Source organism: Triturus cristatus, chromosome 12 (assembly GCF_964204655.1).
Source record: "Triturus cristatus chromosome 12, aTriCri1.1, whole genome shotgun sequence".
Classification (NCBI taxonomy): domain Eukaryota; kingdom Metazoa; phylum Chordata; class Amphibia; order Caudata; family Salamandridae; genus Triturus; species Triturus cristatus.
Genome location: NC_140595.1, coordinates 725,881,256 through 725,902,473, shown reverse-complemented (window position 1 = coordinate 725,902,473; position 21,218 = coordinate 725,881,256). Strand labels below are relative to the sequence as shown.

General features: G+C 40.3%; 6 non-coding genes across 6 annotated transcripts; all 6 read right to left on the bottom strand.

Annotated features, from left to right (window-relative positions):
• Positions 1 to 2,464: 2,464 nt before the first annotated feature.
• TRNAS-AGA (transfer RNA serine (anticodon AGA)) lies at positions 2,465 to 2,546 on the bottom strand. The gene has a single exon. It is a non-coding gene; the product is annotated as a tRNA-Ser (tRNA).
• A 2,581-nt stretch (positions 2,547 to 5,127) lies between these two features.
• TRNAH-GUG (transfer RNA histidin (anticodon GUG)) lies at positions 5,128 to 5,199 on the bottom strand. Its single transcript has one exon. It is a non-coding gene; the product is annotated as a tRNA-His (tRNA).
• Positions 5,200 to 6,480: 1,281 nt separating this feature from the next.
• TRNAS-AGA (transfer RNA serine (anticodon AGA)) lies at positions 6,481 to 6,562 on the bottom strand. The gene has a single exon. It is a non-coding gene; the product is annotated as a tRNA-Ser (tRNA).
• Positions 6,563 to 10,501: 3,939 nt separating this feature from the next.
• On the bottom strand, positions 10,502 to 10,583 carry TRNAS-CGA (transfer RNA serine (anticodon CGA)). Its single transcript has one exon. It is a non-coding gene; the product is annotated as a tRNA-Ser (tRNA).
• A 3,936-nt stretch (positions 10,584 to 14,519) lies between these two features.
• TRNAS-CGA (transfer RNA serine (anticodon CGA)) lies at positions 14,520 to 14,601 on the bottom strand. Its single transcript has one exon. It is a non-coding gene; the product is annotated as a tRNA-Ser (tRNA).
• A 3,937-nt stretch (positions 14,602 to 18,538) lies between these two features.
• On the bottom strand, positions 18,539 to 18,620 carry TRNAS-AGA (transfer RNA serine (anticodon AGA)). Its single transcript has one exon. It is a non-coding gene; the product is annotated as a tRNA-Ser (tRNA).
• Positions 18,621 to 21,218: the final 2,598 nt, after the last annotated feature.

Sequence of the window (21,218 nt, the reverse complement as noted above, 5' to 3'; positions counted from 1 at the left end):
CAGGTAAACAATTACGTTTTCACAGTTGGTATGATTTTTAAAGAATATTTGTAAGTTTCAAAAATCGACACTTAGAAAATTTTGAGCAAAAAGCAGGCAATGATATCCCATGGAAGGAAATTCGAGTTACTGGTAAGTACGGTTAAAATTACTTTTCACGGTCAGTACTGAGCTCCAAGATGCAGCAATGAGGTCTCTCCTGATAACGGGTGAGTAAATCAGAATTCGTTGTTCGGCTGATTTTAGATGAATATTTTAAAGTTCCAAAACTCCACACCACTTAGAAGAATTTCCAAGTGAAACCACTCAATGTTAGCCTATGGAAGAAAAGTGAGTTATCGGCTTTTAGGTAAGTACTCGACTGGCAGAGTTATGGTTCTGGGCATAGACTCAGGGGTCTCCCAGGGGAGTCCCAGCCTACTTGCCAAGCCTTAAACTCCCCTTTTATTACATATAATTTACCCCTAAGGTAGGCCCTAGGTAGTCCTAGGTGCATGATGCTATGTAAGTAAAAAATAAGATATGTACTTTGGTGGTTCGCATGTCCTGTAAGTACCAAACAGTCTATTTCATTTTTCAGTACTGTGAGGTCTACCCCTCTCATAGGTTAGCTCTGGGTATTCCCCTATACTTTTTATTTGGTAATTCCATATCGGAGAGGAGTAGCTTTATTTATTTATTGAAAATCCTACTTACTGGTGAGGTTGGATTTAACTTTACTATTTTAGAAATGCCACTTTTAGAGAGTGAACATGTCTCTGCACTTACTGCTCTATTTGCCTGAAACCTGGCCCCAATACACGTCTGGATTGGGCTGGGTGACAGCAAAATTTGTGCCTTCCCTCTAGAGAGCCACAACACAGGTCACTCAACTGCACCTGGGGGGTGAGCTCCGCTCCCCCTCCACCCCCAATAGGTTCAAGAACGATAATTTATGTAAGTAAATACATTATAGCTACAGCTTATAATCATGCGAGTTTAAATCATTTGTTGTTAGATGGTTTAAATATTTGAAAGGATCTGTTTTTAATAGACATTTTACAAAAACTACTGGTACATTTGCTAATTCTGTAAAATTAACACCCAACTGCCATGACATTGCCAACCACAATGCCGTGACTCGGATTCGAATCGAGGTTGCTGCGGCCACAACGCAGAGTACTAACCACTATACGATCACGGCGAGCTCCTTGGGCTCAACGACAAAAAGTGACATGGAGAATTTATAATTCGGAACACTCAGGGCTGTTCCTGTGATAGGCTGGATGTATTCATTGCTTCCTCATTCCTCATTCAGAGGCTGCGTCTCCTCAGTAGTTGATAGGCTGAAACCGTTTCCTGGCCGCCTGCTTGTGAAATGCCAGGAGTCAAAGATCACACATTACACTTGCGGACCTGTGATGGGACACCAATGCAGAGAAACCCACCTGGAACAGACCTTCTATTCTGTCTATTAGACCTGCAGCTTCCCTGCACCTTTCAAGCCATTTGTATGTGAAGCAAGAAAGAGTTAGAGAGTGATCCATCTACACTTTTATAGGGAGGATGTCGCCGTGAGCTCCTCCCAGCTAATCACACGAACAGCAGAAAAGCAAGATAAATACACAGTTGAGGGGTGGGCTGCATGGTTATGTTTTTGAGTAATTATTGAAACTGACCTCAGTGGCTCATTAGCAGAGCTGCGGCTAATGACTGGTGCCAAATCATGATGAAGCAAGCACCATGGCTCGTAGGGGACCCACAACACACTTTTCTTAGCTCACTGAATTAAAGTATAAACTTCCGCCGTGTGTGAGTGGTAAAGGCTTGTTAATATGGTTCCTTTTCCAATTCAAGTCTGACAACAAGAGGCAGGAACCACGTGGCTTCGGAAGCTCAGGAAAGTAGCCACCAACCACAGAGAAAGAGAGAACTGGCAGTATGAGAGGTGGAGAAAACAGAAGCGGGAGCAAGGAGCTCAAATGAGATTGATGGCGTTTAAATAGAGCGCGTAAAGGAACAGTTACACAGCTAAGAAATGGGAAAGACAGACTAGGGAAAAAAACAAAGAAAGAGCCTGTAGATGAAATTCTCTTCCTGGGACAGCAGGTTAAGAGAAATTACACATGGAGAGGTTAAGCATGTAACACGGGGGAGAATAAAAAAGAAAATGCAGTTTTATGAAGTGTGTTTGCCAATCCAGCCAGCACTTTTGTTCTATTTCTCTCTTTGCGTCTTTTATTGGTAAAGTAACTTTCAAGTGCATGCGCAGGTATGAATGAGAGAGCAACGGTATAATAATTTGAAGCGTTTACACCAGTGCTAAAGTAGGAATGAGGTGTAGCAAAGACATGAAAGAGGTTGCGATAACAAATATGTGGAGAGGCAATAGTGACACAAAAATAAGCCACCTATTCATAAAACTGAAATGGAAGAAATACTAAAGGTTAACTTCTGAAATTGTAGCCGATAATAAAAAGATTCGCGTTGTTGGCAGGATTCGAACCTGCGCGGGGATACCCCAATGGATTTCTAGTCCATCACCTTAACCACTCGGCCACAACAACTTACTGTAAGCTGCATGCAAATATTTTGTTTGAAAGTTTTGAACTTTTCCCACATCAAAGTACTGATATTCTACAATGCGCTTTTTAAAAACAATGTTTTTTCCATCATGCACGTTCTGTCCTAAAAACAAAAATTGCATGAGTATATCTCTGGATCTGTAAAAGGATACGCTTGCATTCAAACTCTCTTGTGGCACTCAATTTTTTGGACCCTGTTGCACTCTGTTTTTGCGCTGCTTTTAGTCTACGACCCATATTACAGAAGTCAACCATCTCTGAGTATTTGGGACTCCTTTGTAAGTGCCTTATCTTTAATCCTTGAAAAGCTCTATAATAAAGGGGTCTGTCAAAGATTGCTTGAATGGAAGATAAAAGAAGGCCCACTTGTCTCACCAAATGCAGTAGAGAAACCTGATGTTTTACTCATGTTAATCTTAGTTCATTTTTGTTAGACCTGGCATCCTTAAGATGGCCTACCAGCAACCTTTTTGCTTTTCACCTCACGTTTTGCTGTATCTTTATGTTGGCCTTAGGACTCTAATCACTTTATCACTACTGTGAGAAAGTGGCTCTGTATATACTGTTCCCAAATAGGTACAGTGTGCACAGAGTCCCCAGTCCCCAGAGGTTTGGCAGAGGCTAAAGTTAGATATAACCTTACTCTCTAAAGTGGTAGCTTGCCGAGCAGTAAGGCAGTATCAGAGTACAGTGTAAAACATTTGTTGTACACAGTCAGCAAATGGTCTCACACACTCAAGAACTGAACTCTAGGCCATTGGTTTGCATAAAAAGATATTGTTGTTTTATTTTAGAACCAACAATAGGTATCAAAATATTCTTTCTCAGAATGAGATGCTCTAGTTAAATACTTTGCAATAGGCAATTGACTTTTGCAGATAATAGTTACAGTTTATTGCAATAGGCAACACAATTTGAATCACAATAATACAGTGAGCTCAATGGGAATTTTAAGTTATATGCAATTAATTACTTTCAGGATTACTTTTCTAAATCCAGGACTGGATCCTAGATTCAGTCCTGGGACAGTTCTTGGAAACAAGTGAGTAAATTTGTTTTAGTTACTGTTGTGATTTTTAAGCAATATTTTGCTATTTTAAAAGTTGACACTTAGAAACTTTTGCTGATCAAATTACCAATGTTATCCTATGGAAGGAAATTCACTTAGCAGGTAAGTGGGGTTATGGTTACTTTTTCTAGGTCAGTGTTGGATCCTAGATCCAGCACTACTGTACCACCTGTAAGCAGTTGAGAAACTGCGTTTAAGTTATACAGGCGATTTTTAAGGAATATTTGTATGTTTGCAAAATGGACACTTAAAAGAAATTTCACAGAAAAACAGTCAATGGTTTCCTATGGAAGAAAATTCAAGTTACGGGTAAAGTACGTTCTCGTTACTTTTGTAATCCAGTGCTGGGCTCCTAGGCTCAGTACTGGGACATCTATCTAAAACAGGTAAACAATTACGTTTTCACAGTTGGTACAATTTTTAAAGAATATTTGTAAGTTTCAAAAATCGACACTTAGAAAATTTTCAGCAAAAAGCAGGCAATGATATCCCATGGAAGGAAATTCGAGTTACTGGTAAGTACGGTTAAAATTACTTTTCAGGGTCAGTACTGAGCTCCAAGATGCAGCACTGAGGTCTCTCCTGATAACGGGTGAGTAAATCAGAATTCGTTGTTCGGCTGATTTTAGATGAATATTTTAAAGTTCCAAAACTCCACACCACTTAGAAGAATTTCCAAGTGAAACCACTCAATGTTAGCCTATGGAAGAAAAGTGAGTTATCGGCTTTTAGGTAAGTACTCGACTGGCAGAGTTATGGTTCTGGGCATAGACTCAGGGGTCTCCCAGGGGAGTCCCAGCCTACTTGCCAAGCCTTAAACTCCCCTTTTATTACATATAATTTACCCCTAAGGTAGGCCCTAGGTAGTCCTAGGTGCATGATGCTATGTAAGTAAAAAATAAGATATGTACTTTGGTGGTTCGCATGTCCTGTAAGTACCAAACAGTCTATTTCATTTTTCACTACTGTGAGGTCTACCCCTCTCATAGGTTAGCTCTGGGTATTCCCCTATACTTTTTATTTGGTAATTCCATATCGGAGAGGAGTAGCTTTATTTATTTATTGAAAATCCTACTTACTGGTGAGGTTGAATTTAACTTTACTATTTTAGAAATGCCACTTTTAGAGAGTGAACATTTCTCTGCACTTACTGCTCTATTTGCCTGAAACCTGGCCCCAATACACGTCTGGATTGGGCTGGATGACAGCAAAATTTGTGCCTTCCCTCTAGAGAGCCACAACACAGGTCACTCAACTGCACCTGGGGGGTGAGCTCCGCTCCCCCTCCACCCCCAATAGGTTCAAGAACGATAATTTATGTAAGTAACTACATTATAGCTACAGCTTATAATCATGCGAGTTTAAATCATTTGTTGTTAGATGGTTTAAATATTTGAAAGGATCTGTTTTTAATAGACATTTTACAAAAACTACTGGTACATTTGCTAATTCTGTAAAATTAACACCCAACTGCCATGACATTGCCAACCACAATGCCGTGACTCGGATTCGAACCGAGGTTGCTGCGGCCACAACGCAGAGTACTAACCACTATACGATCACGGCGAGCTACTTGGGCTCAACGACAAACGGTGACATGGAGAATTTATAATTCGGAACACTCAGGGCTGTTCCTGTGATAGGCTGGATGTATTCATTGCTTCCTCATTCCTCATTCAGAGGCTGCGTCTCCTCAGTAGTTGATAGGCTGAAACCGTTTCCTGGCCGCCTGCTTGTGAAATGCCAGGAGTCAAATATCACACATTACACTTGCGGACCTGTGATGGGACACCAATGCAGAGAAACCCACCTGGAACAGACCTTCTATTCTGTCTATTAGACCTGCAGCTTCCCTGCACCTTTCAAGCCATTTGTATGTGAAGCAAGAAAGAGTTAGAGAGTGATCCATCTACACTTTTATAGGGAGGATGTCGCCGTGAGCTCCTCCCAGCTAATCACACGAACAGCAGAAAAGCAAGATAAATACACAGTTGAGGGGTGGGCTGCATGGTTATGTTTTTGAGTAATTATTGAAACTGACCTCAGTGGCTCATTAGCAGAGCTGCGGCTAATGACTGGTGCCAAATCATGATGAAGCAAGCACCATGGCTCGTAGGGGACCCACAACACGCTTTTCTTAGCTCACTGAATTAAAGTATAAACTTCCGCCGTGTGTGAGTGGTAAAGGCTTGTTAATATGGTTCCTTTTCTAATTCAAGTCTGACAACAAGAGGCAGGAACCACGTTGCTTCGGAAGCTCAGGAAAGTAGCCACCAACCACAGAGAAAGAGAGAACTGGCAGTATGAGAGGTGGAGAAAACAGAAGCGGGAGCAAGGAGCTCAAATGAGATTGATGGCGTTTAAATAGAGCGCGTAAAGGAACAGTTACACAGCTAAGAAATGGGAAAGACAGACTAGGGAAAAAAACACAGAAAGAGCCTGTAGATGAAATTCTCTTCCTGGGACAGCAGGTTAAGAGAAATTACACATGGAGAGGTTAAGCATGTAACACGGGGGAGAATAAAAAAGAAAATGCAGTTTTATGAAGTGTGTTTGCCAATCCAGCCAGCACTTTTGTTCTATTTCTCTCTTTGCATCTTTTATTGGTAAAGTAACTTTCAAGTGCATGCGCAGGTATGAATGAGAGAGCAACGGTATAATAATTTGAAGCGTTTACACCAGTGCTAAAGTAGGAATGAGGTGTAGCAAAGACATGAAAGAGGTAGCGATCACAAATATGTGGAGAGGCAATAGTGACACAAAAATAAGCCACCTATTCATAAAACTGAAATGGAAGAAATACTAAAGGTTAACTTCTGAAATTGTAGCCGATAATAAAAAGATTCTCGTTGTTGGCAGGATTTGAACCGGCGAGGGGATACCCTAATGGATTTCTAGTCCATCACCTTAACCACTCGGCCACAACAACTTACTATAAGCTGCATGCAAATATTTTGTTTGAAAGTTTTGAACTTTTCCCACATCAAAGTACTGATATTCTACAATGCGCTTTTTAAAAACAATGTTTTTTTCATCATGCACGTTCTGTCCTAAAAACAAAAATTGCATGAGTATATCTCTGGATCTGTAAAAGGAGACGCTTGCATTCAAACTCTCTTGTGGCACTCAATTTTTTGGACCCTGTTGCACTCTGTTTTTGCGCTGCTTTTAGTCTACGACCCATATTACAGAAATCAACCATCTCTGAGTATTTGGGACTCCTTTGTAAGTGCCTTATCTTTAATCCTTGAAAAGCTCTATAATAAAGGGGTCTGTCAAAGATTGCTTGAATGGAAGATAAAAGAAGGCCCACTTGTCTCACCAAATGCAGTAGAGAAACCTGATGTTTTACTCATGTTATCCTTAGTTCATTTTTGTTAGACCTGGCATCCTTAAGGTGGCCTACCAGCAACCTTTTTGCTTTTCACCTCACGTTTTGCTGTATCTTTATGTTGGCCTTAGGACTCTAATCACTTTATCACTACTGTGAGAAAATGGCTCTGTATATACTGTTCCCAAATAGGTACTGTGTGCACAGAGTCCCCAGTCCCCAGAGGTTTGGCAGAGGCTAAAGTTAGATATAACCTTACTCTCTAAAGTGGTAGCTTGCCGAGCAGTAAGGCAGTATCAGAGTACAGTGTAAAACATTTGTTGTACACACTCAGTCAGCAAATGGTCTCACACACTCAAGAACTGAACTCTAGGCCATTGGTTTGCATAAAAAAGATATTGTTGTTTTATTTTAGAACCAACAATAGGTATCAAAATATATTTTCTCAGAATGAGATGCTTTAGTAAAATACTTTGCAATAGGCAATTGACTTTTGCAGGTAATAGTTACAGTTTATTGCAATAGGCAACACAATTTGAATCACAATAATACATTGAGCTCAATGGGAATTTTAAGTTATATGCAATTAATTACTTTCAGGATTACTTTTCTAAATCCAGGACTGGATCCTAGATTCAGTCCTGGGACAGTTCTTGGAAACAAGTGAGTAAATTCGTTTTAGTTGATGTTGTGATGATTAAGCAATATTTTGCTATTTTAAAAGTTGACACTTAGAAACTTTTGCTGATCAAATTACCAATGTTATCCTATGGAAGGAAATTCACTTAGCAGGTAAGTGGGGTTATGGTTACTTTTTCTAGGTCAGTGTTGGATCCTAGATCCAGCACTACTGTACCACCTGTAAGCAGTTGAGAAACTGCGTTTAAGTTATACAGGCGATTTTTAAGGAATATTTAAATGTTTCCAAAATCGACACTTAGAAGAAATTTCACAGAAAAACAGTCAATGGTTTCCTATGGAAGAAAATTCAAGTTACGGGTAAAGTACGTTCTCGTTACTTTTGTAATCCAGTGCTGGGCTCCTAGGCTCAGTACTGGGACATCTATCTAAAACAGGTAAACAATTACGTTTTCACAGTTGGTATGATTTTTAAAGAATATTTGTAAGTTTCAAAAATCGACACTTAGAAAATTTTGAGCAAAAAGCAGGCAATGATATCCCATGGAAGGAAATTCGAGTTACTGGTAAGTACGGTTAAAATTACTTTTCAGGGTCAGTACTGAGCTCCAAGATGCAGCACTGAGGTCTCTCCTGATAACGGGTGAGTAAATCAGAATTCGTTGTTCGGCTGATTTTAGATGAATATTTTAAAGTTCCAAAACTCCACACCAGTTAGAAGAATTTCCAAGTGAAACCACTCAATGTTAGCCTATGGAAGAAAAGTGAGTTATCGGCTTTTAGGTAAGTACTCGACTGGCAGAGTTATGGTTCTGGGCATAGACTCAGGGGTCTCCCAGGGGAGTCCCAGCCTACTTGCCAAGCCTTAAACTCCCCTTTTATTACATATAATTTACCCCTAAGGTAGGCCCTAGGTAGTCCTAGGTGCATGATGCTATGTAAGTAAAAAATAAGATATGTACTTTGGTGGTTCGCATGTCCTGTAAGTACCAAACAGTCTATTTCATTTTTCACTACTGTGAGGTCTACCCCTCTCATAGGTTAGCTCTGGGTATTCCCCTATACTTTTTATTTGGTAATTCCATATCGGAGAGGAGTAGCTTTATTTATTTATTGAAAATCCTACTTACTGGTGAGGTTGGATTTAACTTTACTATTTTAGAAATGCCACTTTTAGAGAGTGAACATTTCTCTGCACTTACTGCTCTATTTGCCTGAACCCTGGCCCCAATACACGTCTGGATTGGGCTGGATGACAGCAAAATTTGTGCCTTCCCTCTAGAGAGCCACAACACAGGTCACTCAACTGCACCTGGGGGGTGAGCTCCACTCCCCCTCCACCCCCAATAGGTTCAAGAACGATAATTTATGTAAGTAAATACATTATAGCTACAGCTTATAATCATGCGAGTTTAAATCATTTGTTGTTAGATGGTTTAAATATTTGAAAGGATCTGTTTTTAATAGACATTTTACAAAAACTACTGGTACATTTGCTAATTCTGTAAAATTAACACCCAACTGCCATGACATTGCCAACCACAATGCCTTGACTCGGATTCGAACCGAGGTTGCTGCAGCCACAACGCAGAGTACTAACCACTATACGATCACGGCGAGCTACTTGGGCTCAATGACAAACAGTGACATGGAGAATTTATAATTCGGAACACTCAGGGCTGTTCCTGTGATAGGCTGGATGTATTCATTGCTTCCTCATTCCTCATTCAGAGGCTGCGTCTCCTCAGTAGTTGATAGGCTGAAACCGTTTCCTGGCCACCTGCTTGTGAAATGCCAGGAGTCAAAGATCACACATTACACTTGCGGACCTGTGATGGGACACCAATGCAGAGAAACCCACCTGGAACAGACCTTCTATTCTGTCTATTAGACCTGCAGCTTCCCTGCACCTTTCAAGCCATTTGTATGTGAAGCAAGAAAGAGTTAGAGAGTGATCCATCTACACTTTTATAGGGAGGATGTCGCCGTGAGCTCCTCCCAGCTAATCACACGAACAGCAGAAAAGCAAGATAAATACAGAGTTGAGGGGTGGGCTGCATGGTTATGTTTTTGAGTAATTATTGAAACTGACCTCAGTGGCTCATTAGCAGAGCTGCGGCTAATGACTGGTGCCAAATCATGATGAAGCAAGCACCATGGCTCGTAGGGGACCCACAACACGCTTTTCTTAGCTCACTGAATTAAAGTATAAACTTCCGCCGTGTGTGAGTGGTAAAGGCTTGTTAATATGGTTCCTTTTCCAATTCAAGTCTGACAACAAGAGGCAGGAACCACGTGGCTTTGGAAGCTCAGGAAAGTAGCCACCACCCACAGAGAAAGAGAGAACTGGCAGTATGAGAGGTGGAGAAAACAGAAGCGGGAGCAAGGAGCTCAAATGAGATTGATGGCGTTTAAATAGAGCGCGTAAAGGAACAGTTACACAGCTAAGAAATGGGAAAGACAGACTAGGGAAAAAAACACAGAAAGAGCCTGTAGATGAAATTCTCTTCCTGGGACAGCAGGTTAAGAGAAATTACACATGGAGAGGTTAAGCATGTAACACGGGGGAGAATAAAAAAGAAAATGCAGTTTTATGAAGTGTGTTTGCCAATCCAGCCAGCACTTTTGTTCTATTTCTCTCTTTGCGTCTTTTATTGGTAAAGTAACTTTCAAGTGCATGCGCAGGTATGAATGAGAGAGCAACGGTATAATAATTTGAAGCGTTTACACCAGTGCTAAAGTAGGAATGAGGTGTAGCAAAGACATGAAAGAGGTAGCGATAACAAATATGTGGAGAGGAAATAGTGACACAAAAAAAAGCCACCTATTTATAAAACTGAAATGGAAGAAATACTAAAGGTTAACTTCTGAAATTGTAGCCGATAATAAAAAGATTCTCGTTGTTGGCAGGATTCGAACCTGCGCGGGAATACCCCAATGGAATTCGAGTCCATCGCCATAACCACTCGGCCACAACATCTTGCTGTAAGATGCCTACAAATATTTTGTTTGAAAGTTTTGATGTTTTCCCACATCAAAGTACTGATATTCTGCAATGCGCTTTTTAAAAACAATGTTTTTTTCATCATGCACGTTCTGTCCTAAAAACAAAAATTGCATGAGTATATCTCTGGATCTGTAAAAGGATACGCTTGCATTCAAACTCTCTTGTGGCACTCAAGTTTTTTGGACCCTGTTGCACTCTGTTTTTGCGCTGCTTTTAATCTACGACCCATATTACAGAAGTCAACCATCTCTGAGTATTTGGGACTCCTTTGTAAGTGCCTTATCTTTAATCCTTGAAAAGCTCTATAATAAAGGGGTCTGTCAAAGATTGCTTGAATGGAAGATAAAAGAAGGCCCACTTGTCTCACCAAATGCAGTAGAGAAACCTGATGTTTTACTCATGTTATCCTTAGTTCAGTTTTTGTTAGACCTGGCATCCTTAAGGTGGCCTACCAGCAACCTTTTTGCTTTTCACCTCACGTTTTGCTGTATCTTTATGTTGGCCTTAGGACTCTAATCACTTTATCACTACTGTGAGAAAGTGGCTCTGTATATACTGTTCCCAAATAGGTACAGTGTGCACAGAGTCCCCAGTCCCCAGAGGTTTGGCAGAGGCTAAAGTTAGATATAACCTTACTCTCTAAAGTGGTAGCTTGCCGAGCAGTAAGGCAGTATCAGAGTACAGTGTAAAACATTTGTTGTACACACTCAGTCAGCAAATGGTCTCACACACTCAAGAACTGAACTCTAGGCCATTGGTTTGCATACAAAAGATATTGTTGTTTTATTTTAGAACCAACAATAGGTATCAAAATATACTTTCTCAGAATGAGATGCTTTAGTTAAATACTTTGCAATAGGCAATTGACTTTTGCAGGTCATAGTTACAGTTTATTGCAATAGGCAACACAATTTGAATCACAATAATACATTGAGCTCAATGGGAATTTTAAGTTATATGCAATTAATTACTTTCAGGATTACTTTTCTAAATCCAGGACTGGATCCTAGATTCAGTCCTGGGACAGTTCTTGGAAACAAGTGAGTAAATTCGTTTTAGTTACTGTTGTGATTTTTAAGCAATATTTTGCTATTTTAAAAGTTGACAGAAACTTTTGCTGATCAAATTACCAATGTTATCCTACGGAAGGAAATTCACTTAGCAGGTAAGTGGGGTTATGGTTCCTTTTTCTAGGTCAGTGTTGGATCCTAGATCCAGCACTACTGTACCACCTGTAAGCAGTTGAGAAACTGCGTTTAAGTTATACAGGCGATTTTTAAGGAATATTTACATGTTTGCAAAATCGACACTTAGAAGAAATTTCACAGAAAAACAGTCAATGGTTTCCTATGGAAGAAAATTCAAGTTACGGGTAAAGTACGTTCTCGTTACTTTTGTAATCCAGTGCTGGGCTCCTAGGCTCAGTACTGGGACATCTATCTAAAACAGGTAAACAATTACGTTTTCACAGTTGGTACGGTTTTTAAAGAATATTTGTAAGTTTCAAAAATTGACACTTAGAAAATTTTCAGCAAAAAGCAGGCAATGATATCCCATGGAAGGAAATTCGAGTTACTGGTAAGTACGGTTAAAATTACTTTTCAGGGTCAGTACCGAGCTCCAAGATGCAGCACTGAGGTCTCTCCTGATAACAGGTGAGTAAATCAGAATTCGTTGTTCGGCTGATTTTAGATGAATATTTTAAAGTTCCAAAACTCCACACCACTTAGAAGAATTTCCAAGTGAAACCACTCAATGTTAGCCTATGGAAGAAAAGTGAGTTATCGGCTTTTAGGTAAGTACTCGACTGGCAGAGTTATGGCTCTGGGCATAGACTCAGGGGTCTCCCAGGGGAGTCCCAGCCTACTTGCCAAGCCTTAAACTCCCCTTTTATTACATATAATTTACACCTAAGGTAGGCCCTAGGTAGTCCTAGGTGCATGATGCTATGTAAGTAAAAAATAAGCTATGTACTTTGGTGGTTCGCGTGTCCTGTAAGTACCAAACAGTCTATTTCATTTTTCACTACTGTGAGGTCTACCCCTCTCATAGGTTAGATCTGTGTATTCCCCTATACTTTTAATTTGGTAATTCCATATCGGAGAGGAGTAGCTTTATTTATTTATTGAAAATCCTACTTACTGGTGAGGTTGGATTTAACTTTACTATTTTAGAAATGCCACTTTTAGAGAGTGAACATATCTCTGCACTTACTGCTCTATTTGCCTGAAACCTGGCCCCAATACACGTCTGGATTGGGCTGGGTGACAGCAAAATGTGTGCCTTCCCTCTAGAGAGCCACAACACAGGTCACTCAACTGCACCTGGGGGGTGATCTCCGCTCCCCCTCCACCCCCAATAGGTTCAAGAACGATAATTTATGTAAGTAAATACATTATAGCTACAGCTTATAATCATGCGAGTTTAAATCATTTGTTGTTAGATGGTTTAAATATTTGAAAGGATCTGTTTTTAATAGACATTTTACAAAAACCACTGGTACATTTGCTAATTCTGTAAAATTAACACCCAACTGCCGTGACATTGCCAACCACAATGCCGTGACTCGGATTCGAAACGAGGTTGCTGCGGCCACAACGCAGAGTACTAACCACTATACGATCACGGCGAGCTACTTGGGCTCAACGACATACAGTGACATGGAGAATTTATAATTCGGAACACTCAGGGCTGTTCCTGTGATAGGCTGGATGTATTCATTGCTTCCTCATTCCTCATTCAGAGGCTGCGTCTCCTCAGTGGTTGATAGGCTGAAACCGTTTCCTGGCCGCCTGCTTGTGAAATGCCAGGAGTCAAAGATCACACATTACACTTGCGGACCTGTGATGGGACACCAATGCAGAGAAACCCACCTGGCACAGACCTTCTATTCTGTCTATTAGACCTGCATCTTCCCTGCACCTTTCAAGCCATTTGTATGTGAAGCAAGAAAGAGTTAGAGAGTGATCCATCTACACTTTTATAGGGAGGATGTCGCCGTGAGCTCCTCCCAGCTAATCACACGAACAGCAGAAAAGCAAGATAAATACACAGTTGAGGGGTGGGCTGCATGGTTATGTTTTTGAGTAAATATTGAAACTGACCTCAGTGGCTCATTAGCAGAGCTGCGGCTAATGACTGGTGCCAAATCATGATGAAGCATGCACCATGGCTCGTAGGGGACCCACAACACGCTTTTCTTAGCTCTCTGAATTAAAGTATAAACTTCCGCCGTGTCTGAGTGGTAAAGGGTTGTTAATATGGTTCCTTTTCCAATTCAAGTCTGACAACAAGAGGCAGGAACCACGTGGCTTCGGAAGCTCAGGAAAGTAGCCACCAACCACAGAGAAAGAGAGAACTGGCAGTATGAGAGGTGGAGAAAACAGAAGCAGGAGCAAGGAGCTCAAATGAGATTGATGGCGTTTAAATAGAGCGCGTAAAGGAACAGTTACACAGCTAAGAAATGGGAAAGACAGACTAGGGAAAAAAACACAGAAAGAGCCTGTAGATGAAATTCTCTTCCTGGGACAGCAGGTTAAGAGAAATTACACATGGGGAGGTTAAGCATGTAACACGGGGGAGAATAAAAAAGAAAATGCAGTTTTATGAAGTGTGTTTGCCAATCCAGCCAGCACTTTTGTTCTATTTCTCTCTTTGCGTCTTTTATTGGTAAATAACTTTCAAGTGCATGCGCAGGTATGAATGAGAGAGCAACGGTATAATAATTTGAAGCGTTTACACCAGTGCTAAAGTAGGAATGAGGTGTAGCAAAGACATGAAAGAGGTAGCGATAACAAATATGTGGAGAGGAAATAGTGACACAAAAAAAAGCCACCTATTTATAAAACTGAAATGGAAGAAATACTAAAGGTTAACTTCTGAAATTGTAGCCGATAATAAAAAGATTCTCGTTGTTGGCAGGATTCGAACCTGCGCGGGAATACCCCAATGGAATTCGAGTCCATCGCCTTAACCACTCGGCCAAAACATCTTGCTGTAAGATGTCTACAAATATTTTGTTTGAAAGTTTTGATGTTTTCCCACATCAAAGTACTGATATTCTGCAATGCGCTTTTTAAAAACAATGTTTTTTTCATCATGCACGTTCTGTCCTAAAAACAAAAATTGCATGAGTATATCTCTGGATCTGTAAAAGGATACGCTTGCATTCAAACTCTCTTGTGGCACTCAAGTTTTTTGGACCCTGTTGCACTCTGTTTTTGCGCTGCTTTTAATCTACGACCCATATTACAGAAGTCAACCATCTCTGAGTATTTGGGACTCCTTTGTAAGTGACTTATCTTTAATCCTTGAAAAGCTCTATAATAAAGGGGTCTGTCAAAGATTGCTTGAATGGAAGATAAAAGAAGGCCCACTTGTCTCACCAAATGCAGTAGAGAAACCTGATGTTTTACTCATGTTATCCTTAGTTCAGTTTTTGTTAGACCTGGCATCCTTAAGGTGGCCTACCAGCAACCTTTTTGCTTTTCACCTCACGTTTTGCTGTATCTTTATGTTGGCCTTAGGACTCTAATCACTTTATCACTACTGTGAGAAAGTGGCTCTGTATATACTGTTCCCAAATAGGTACAGTGTGCACAGAGTCCCCAGTCCCCAGAGGTTTGGCAGAGGCTAAAGTTAGATATAACCTTACTCTCTAAAGTGGTAGCTTGCCGAGCAGTAAGGCAGTATCAGAGTACAGTGTAAAACATTTGTTGTACACACTCAGTCAGCAAATGGTCTCACACACTCAAGAACTGAACTCTAGGCCATTGGTTTGCATACAAAAGATATTGTTGTTTTATTTTAGAACCAACAATAGGTATCAAAATATACTTTCTCAGAATGAGATGCTTTAGTTAAATACTTTGCAATAGGCAATTGACTTTTGCAGGTCATAGTTACAGTTTATTGCAATAGGCAACACAATTTGAATCACAATAATACATTGAGCTCAATGGGAATTTTAAGTTATATGCAATTAATTACTTTCAGGATTACTTTTCTAAATCCAGGACTGGATCCTAGATTCAGTCCTGGGACAGTTCTTGGAAACAAGTGAGTAAATTCGTTTTAGTTACTGTTGTGATTTTTAAGCAATGTTTTGCTATTTTAAAAGTTGACAGAAACTTTTGCTGATCAAATTACCAATGTTATCCTACGGAAGGAAATTCACTTAGCAGGTAAGTGGGGTTATGGTTCCTTTTTCTAGGTCAGTGTTGGATCCTAGATCCAGCACTACTGTACCACCTGTAAGCAGTTGAGAAACTGCGTTTAAGTTATACAGGCGATTTTTAAGGAATATTTACATGTTTGCAAAATCGACACTTAGAAGAAATTTCACAGAAAAACAGTCAATGGTTTCCTATGGAAGAAAATTCAAGTTACGGGTAAAGTACGTTCTCGTTACTTTTGTAATCCAGTGCTGGGCTCCTAGGCTCAGTACTGGGACATCTATCTAAAACAGGTAAACAATTACGTTTTCACAGTTGGTACGATTTTTAAAGAATATTTGTAAGTTTCAAAAATTGACACTTAGAAAATTTTCAGCAAAAAGCAGGCAATGATATCCCATGGAAGGAAATTCGAGTTACTGGTAAGTACGGTTAAAATTACTTTTCAGGGTCAGTACCGAGCTCCAAGATGCAGCACTGAGGTCTCTCCTGATAACAGGTGAGTAAATCAGAATTCGTTGTTTGGCTGATTTTAGATGAATATTTTAAAGTTCCAAAACTCCACACCACTTAGAAGAATTTCCAAGTGAAACCACTCAATGTTAGCCTATGGAAGAAAAGTGAGTTATCGGCTTTTAGGTAAGTACTCGACTGGCAGAGTTATAGCTCTGGGCATAGACTCAGGGGTCTCCCAGGGGAGTCCCAGCCTACTTGCCAAGCCTTAAACTCCCCTTTTATTACATATAATTTACACCTAAGGTAGGCCCTAGGTAGTCCTAGGTGCATGATGCTATGTAAGTAAAAAATAAGCTATGTACTTTGGTGGTTCGCGTGTCCTGTAAGTACCAAACAGTCTATTTCATTTTTCACTACTGTGAGGTCTACCCCTCTCATAGGTTAGATCTGTGTATTCCCCTATACTTTTAATTTGGTAATTCCATATCAGAGAGGAGTAGCTTTATTTATTTATTGAAAATCCTACTTACTGGTGAGGTTGGATTTAACTTTACTATTTTAGAAATGCCACTTTTAGAGAGTGAACATATCTCTGCACTTACTGCTCTATTTGCCTGAAACCTGGCCCCAATACACGTCTGGATTGGGCTGGGTGACAGCAAAATGTGTGCCTTCCCTCTAGAGAGCCACAACACAGGTCACTCAACTGCACCTGGGGGGTGATCTCCGCTCCCCCTCCACCCCCAATAGGTTCAAGAACGATAATTTATGTAAGTAAATACATTATAGCTACAGCTTATAATCATGCGAGTTTAAATCATTTGTTGTTAGATGGTTTAAATATTTGAAAGGATCTGTTTTTAATAGACATTTTACAAAAACCACTGGTACATTTGCTAATTCTGTAAAATTAACACCCAACTGCCGTGACATTGCCAACCACAATGCCGTGACTCGGATTCGAACCGAGGTTGCTGCGGCCACAACGCAGAGAACTAACCACTATACGATCACGGCGAGCTACTTGGGCTCAACGACATACAGTGACATGGAGAATTTATAATTCGGAACACTCAGGGCTGTTCCTGTGATAGGCTGGATGTATTCATTGCTTCCTCATTCCTCATTCAGAGGCTGCGTCTCCTCAGTGGTTGATAGGCTGAAACCGTTTCCTGGCCGCCTGCTTGTGAAATGCCAGGAGTCAAAGATCACACATTACACTTGCGGACCTGTGATGGGACACCAATGCAGAGAAACCCACCTGGCACAGACCTTCTATTCTGTCTATTAGACCTGCATCTTCCCTGCACCTTTCAAGCCATTTGTATGTGAAGCAAGAAAGAGTTAGAGAGTGATCCATCTACACTTTTATAGGGAGGATGTCGCCGTGAGCTCCTCCCAGCTAATCACACGAACAGCAGAAAAGCAAGATAAATACACAGTTGAGGGGTGGGCTGCATGGTTATGTTTTTGAGTAAATATTGAAACTGACCTCAGTGGCTCATTAGCAGAGCTGCGGCTAATGACTGGTGCCAAATCATGATGAAGCATGCACCATGGCTCGTAGGGGACCCACAACACGCTTTTCTTAGCTCACTGAATTAAAGTATAAACTTCCGCCGTGTCTGAGTGGTAAAGGCTTGTTAATATGGTTCCTTTTCCAATTCAAGTCTGACAACAAGAGGCAGGAACCACGTGGCTTCGGAAGCTCAGGAAAGTAGCCACCAACCACAGAGAAAGAGAGAACTGGCAGTATGAGAGGTGGAGAAAACAGAAGCAGGAGCAAGGAGCTCAAATGAGATTGATGGCGTTTAAATAGAGCGCGTAAAGGAACAGTTACACAGCTAAGAAATGGGAAAGACAGACTAGGGAAAAAAACACAGAAAGAGCCTGTAGATGAAATTCTCTTCCTGGGACAGCAGGTTAAGAGAAATTACACATGGGGAGGTTAAGCATGTAACACGGGGGAGAATAAAAAAGAAAATGCAGTTTTATGAAGTGTGTTTGCCAATCCAGCCAGCACTTTTGTTCTATTTCTCTCTTTGCGTCTTTTATTGGTAAAGTAACTTTCAAGTGCATGCGCAGGTATGAATGAGAGAGCAACCGTATAATAATTTGAAGCGTTTACACCAGTGCTAAAGTAGGAATGAGGTGTAGCAAAGACATGAAAGAGGTAGCGATAACAAATATGTGGAGAGGCAATAGTGACACAAAAATAAGCCACCTATTTATAAAACTGAAATGGAAGAAATACTAAAGGTTAACTTCTGAAATTGTAGCCGATAATAAAAAGATTCTCGTTGTTGGCAGGATTCGAACCTGCGCGGGGATACCCCAATGGATTTCTAGTCCATCGCCTTAACCACTCGGCCACAACAACTTGCTGTAAGCTCCCTACAAATATTTTGTTTGAAAGTTTTGAAGTTTTCCCACATCAAAGTACTGATATTCTGCAATGCACTTTTTAAAAACAATGTTTTTTTCATCATGCACGTTCTGTCCTAAAAACAAAAATTGCATGAGTATATCTCTGGATCTGTAAAAGGATACGCTTGCATTCAAACTCTCTTGTGGCACTCAAGTTTTTTGGACCCTGTTGCACTCTGTTTCTGCGCTGCTTTTAGTCTACGACCCATATTACAGAAGTCAACCATCTCTGAGTATTTGGGACTCCTTTGTAAGTGCCTTATCTTTAATCCTTGAAAAGCTCTATAATAAAGGGGTCTGTCAAAGATTGCTTGAATGGAAGATAAAAGAAGGCCCACTTGTCTCACCAAATGCAGTAGAGAAACCTGATGTTTTACTCATGTTATCCTTAGTTCAGTTTTTGTTAGACCTGGCATCCTTAAGGTGGCCTACCAGCAACCTTTTTGCTTTTCACCTCACGTTTTGCTGTATCTTTATGTTGGCCTTAGGACTCTAATCACTTTATCACTACTGTGAGAAAGTGGCTCTGTATATACTGTTCCCAAATAGGTACAGTGTGCACAGAGTCCCCAGTCCCCAGAGGTTTGCCAGAGGCTAGAGTTAGATATAACCTTACTCTCTAAAGTGGTAGCTTGCCGAGCAGTAAGGCAGTATCAGAGTACAGTGTAAAACATTTGTTGTACACACTCAGTCAGCAAATGGTCTCACACACTCAAGAACTGAACTCTAGGCCATTGGTTTGCATACAAAAGATATTGTTGTTTTATTTTAGAACCAACAATAGGTATCAAAATATACTTTCTCAGAATGAGATGCTTTAGTTAAATACTTTGCAATAGGCAATTGACTTTTGCAGGTCATAGTTACAGTTTATTGCAATAGGCAACACAATTTGAATCACAATAATACATTGAGCTCAATGGGAATTTTAAGTTATATGCAATTAATTACTTTCAGGATTACTTTTCTAAATCCAGGACTGGATCCTAGATTCAGTCCTGGGACAGTTCTTGGAAACAAGTGAGTAAATTCGTTTTAGTTACTGTTGTGATTTTTAAGCAATATTTTGCTATTTTAAAAGGTGACACTTAGAAACTTTTGCTGATCAAATTACCAATGTTATCCTATGGAAGGAAATTCACTTAGCAGGTAAGTGGGGTTATGGTTACTTTTTCTAGGTCAGTGTTGGATCCTAGATCCAGCACTACTGTACCACCTGTAAGCAGTTGAGAAACTGCGTTTAAGTTATACAGGCGATTTTTAAGGAATATTTACATGTTTGCAAAATCGACACTTAGAAGAAATTTCACAGAAAAACAGTCAATGGTTTCCTATGGAAGAAAATTCAAGTTACGGGTAAAGTACGTTCTCGTTACTTTTGTAATCCAGTGCTGGGCTCCTAGGCTCAGTACTGGGACATCTATCTAAAACAGGTAAACAATTACGTTTTCACAGTTGGTACGATTTTTAAAGAATATTTGTAAGTTTCAAAAATCGACACTTAGAAAATTTTCAGCAAAAAGCAGGCAATGATATCCCATGGAAGGAAATTCGAGTTACTGGTAAGTACGGTTAAAATTACTTTTCAGGGTCAGTACTGAGCTCCAAGATGCAGCACTGAGGTCTCTCCTGATAACAGGTGAGTAAATCAGAATTCGTTGTTCGGCTGATTTTAGATGAATATTTTAAAGTTCCAAAACTCCACACCACTTAGAAGAATTTCCAAGTGAAACCACTCAATGTTAGCCTATGGAAGAAAAGTGAGTTATCGGCTTTTAGGTAAGTACTCGACTGGCAGAGTTATGGTTCTGGGCATAGACTCAGGGGTCTCCCAGGGGAGTCCCAGCTTACTTGCCAAGCCTTAAACTCCCCTTTTATGACATATAATTTACACCTAAGGTAGGCACTAGGTAGTCCTAGGTGCATGATGCTATGTAAGTAAAAAATAAGATATGTACTTTGGTGGTTCGCGTGTCCTGTAAGTACCAAACAGTCTATTTCATTTTTCACTACTGTGAGGTCTACCCCTCTCATAGGTTAGCTCTGTGTATTCCCCTATACTTTTTATTTGGTAATTCCATATCGGAGAGGAGTAGATTTATTTATTTATTGAAAATCCTACTTACTGGTGTGGTTGGATTTAACTTTACTATTTTAGAAATGCCACTTTTAGAGAGTGAACATGTCTCTGCACTTACTGCTCTATTTGCCTGAAACCTGGCCCCAATACACGTCTGGATTGGGCTGGGTGACAGCAAAATGTGTGCCTTCCCTCTAGAGAGCCACAACACAGGTCACTCAACTGCACCTGGGGGGTGAGCTCCGCTCCCCCTCCACCCCCAATAGGTTCAAGAACGATAATTTATGTAAGTAAATACATTATAGCTACAGCTTATAATCATGCGAGTTTAAATCATTTGTTGTTAGATGGTTTAAATATTTGAAAGGATCTGTTTTTAATAGACATTTTACAAAAACCACTGGTACATTTGCTAATTCTGTAAAATTAACACCCAACTGCCGTGACATTGCCAACCACAATGCCGTGACT